Source organism: Sinocyclocheilus grahami, unplaced genomic scaffold (assembly GCF_001515645.1).
Source record: "Sinocyclocheilus grahami isolate Dianchi unplaced genomic scaffold, SAMN03320097.WGS_v1.1 scaffold1456.1, whole genome shotgun sequence".
Lineage (NCBI taxonomy): Eukaryota > Metazoa > Chordata > Actinopteri > Cypriniformes > Cyprinidae > Sinocyclocheilus > Sinocyclocheilus grahami.
In genome coordinates, this window is record NW_015506635.1 from 129,504 (window position 1) to 132,550 (window position 3,047).

At 40.0% G+C, this 3,047-nt stretch overlaps 1 protein-coding gene across 1 annotated transcript in view; it reads right to left on the reverse strand.

Annotated features, from left to right (window-relative positions):
• Positions 1 to 3,047, reverse strand: part of LOC107570428 (zinc finger protein PLAG1-like) — a 28,738-nt gene that overhangs the window by 20,274 nt on the left and 5,417 nt on the right. The window lies entirely within an intron of this gene.

Consider the following 3,047-nt stretch of genomic DNA (forward strand, 5'->3'; position numbering starts at 1 on the left):
ATTGCAGCCATTTGCTAAAATCATTTCAGTTATTTTTTTTTCCTCATTAATGTACACACAGCACCCCATATTGACAGAAAAACACAGCATTGTTGACATTTTTGCAGATTTATTAAAAAAGAAAAACTGAAATATCAGATGGTCCTAAGTATTCAGACCCTTTGCTCAGTATTTAGTAGAAGCATCCTTTTGATCTAATACAGCCATGAGTCTTTTTGGGAAAGATGCAACAAGTTTTTCACATCTGGATTTGGGGATCCTCTGCCATTCTTCCTTGCAGATCCTCTCCAGTTCTGTCAGGTTGGATGTAAACGTTGGTGGACAGCCATTTTTAGGTCTCTCCAGAGATGCTCAATTTGGTTTAAGTCAGGGCTCTGGCTGGGCCATTCAAGAACAGTCACAGAGTTGTTGTGAAGCCACTCCTTCGTTATTTTAGCTGTGTGCTTAGGGTCATTGTCTTGTTGGAAGGTAAACCTTTGGCCCAGTCTGAGGTCCTGAGCACTCTGGAGAAGGTTTTCGTCTAGGATATCCCTGTACTTGGCCGCATTCATCTTTCCCTTGATTGCAACCAGTCGTCCTGTCCCTGCAGCTGAAAAACACCCCCACAGCATGATGCTGCCACCACCATGCTTCACTGTTGGGACTGTATTGGACAGGTGATGAGCAGTGCCTGGTTTTCTCCACACATACCGCTTAGAATTAAGGCCAAAAAGTTCTATCTTGGTCTCATCAGACCAGATAATCTTATTTCTCACCATCTTGGAGTCCTTCAGGTGTTTTTTCATGTGTCTTGCACTGAGGAGAGGCTTCCGTCGGGCCACTCTGCCATAAAGCCCCGACTGGTGGAGGGCTGCAGTGATGGTTGACTTTCTACAACTTTCTCCCATCTCCCGACTGCATCTCTGGAGCTCAGCCACAGTGATCTTTGGGTTCTTCTTTACCTCTCTCACCAAGGCTCTTCTCCCCCGATAGCTCAGTTTGGCTGGACGGCCAGCTCTAGGAAGGGTTCTGGTCGTCCCACACGTCTTCCATTTAAGGATTATGGAGGCCACTGTGCTCTTAGGAACCTTAAGTGCAGCAGAATTTTTTTTGTAACCTTGGCCAGATCTGTGCCTTGCCACAATTCTGTCTCTGAGCTCTTCAGGCAGTTCCTTTGATCTCATGATTCTCATTTGCTCTGACATGCACTGTGAGCTGTAAGGTCTTGTATAGACAGGTGTGTGGCTTTCCTAATCAAGTCCAGTCAGTATAATCAAACACAGCTGGACTCAACTTAAGGTGTAGAACCATCTCAAGGCTGATCAGAAGAAATGGACAGCCCCTGAGTTAAATATATGAGTGTCACAGCAAAGGGTCTGAATACTTAGGACCATGTGATATTTCAGTTTTTCTTTTTTAATAAATCTGCAAAAATGTCAACAATTCTGTGTTTTTCTGTCAATATGGGGTGCTGTGTGTACATTAATGAGGAAAAAAATTAACTTAAATTATTTTAGCAAATGGCTGCAATATAACAAAGAGTGAAAAACTTAAGGGGGTCTGAATACTTTCCGTACCCACTGTATGTGTGAAAGAATGTGAGCATGTGTATGAATGACAGAGTGTAAACTGCATTTCTTCCAAACAACAACACAAAACAAGCATTTAACATTGTTTTTTTTTTACAAATTATACACTTACAGTTTGTTTCATAGTCCATGAATACAGATTAGGCATCGCTGCCAATTTCCATGATCTCTTTAGAATAATTGATGTAGTCATGAAGAAGCCCCATCAGCACAGCAAAGGCATGTGACATCTTTTACATTATCCAGGGCAGCCTCCTCCTTTAAAACCACTGTTGCATCAGTTTGGGGGAAAGGACATTCTCCTCTTTGACCAGCATTCATCCCAGTCACCACCTGTCCTTCATCAGTGGCCTAAAAAGAGAAAAAAAAAACATTTAATTAAAATCTATCCATTTTCAGATAGAGGTGCATCCACATCAGTAAGGATAGGTAAATATTCTGTTTTATAATTTCAACCACTTTGTGTGGTTGTTTAATGTCTCTGTAATGGCAGCACTAGTGTGAGGGCATGTAATATTGTTTAAATAAATATATTGCTTTCAGAAAGCTACTTCTTTACTGAAACATTAAAACAGACATGACATTCACATACCTCACACATTTTCATATACGTGAAGGGCAGCTCTTTAAAGGGTTAGTTCACCCAAAAATTAAAATGGTCATAATTTATTCTGCCCCGTGTTGTTCCAAACCCATACAAACTCTGCTAATTTTTGGAACACAAATAAATATATTTAATATTCTCTTAATTTTTGTCCTCTATTGCAAGTGTGGGAGACCAGTATTTTCTTCTGAACAGACATGTTCACTATGATATAATTTAAGATTTATTCATATATAAATATTGGCATGGATTACTTCTACAATAACTTGGTGTAATAAAATGTGTTTATGCAGTTTAAGGTAAAAAAAAAACACATTATTTTCCACATATTGTACCTTATTGTTTCTCTATGCCCCGCCTTTCTGAAACGTGCATTATGATTGGCCGAATACCTCAAGCGTGTGACGGAAATGTTACACTCCTTACCATACTGTGATGCCCTGTCAGGCCGCAGCGATGATTCAAAAACATGAAAACCCATTATAAACGAGGCATTCGTTGCATCCAGTGGGGGACATAATTATGGATTATAATGACTTATACTGTCTTTTTACGCGTTGCTTTGCATCGCGCCACGTAAACATGTCTGCATTTGTGATCGGAGAAATGACAAACAACAAGCCCTACTCTACACTGCCCAAAAAACTCGCTTTAAAGGGGTCATATGATACTGCTAAAAAGAACATTATTTTGTGTATTTGGTGTAATGAAATGTGTTTATGCGGTTTAAAGTTAAAAAAACACATTATTTTTCACATACTGTACATTATTGTTTCTCCTCTATGCCCCGCCTTTTTGAAACGCGTCGATTTTTACAAAGCTCATCGGTCTGAAAAAGCGAGGTGTGCTGTGATTGGCCAGCTATCCAGTGCATT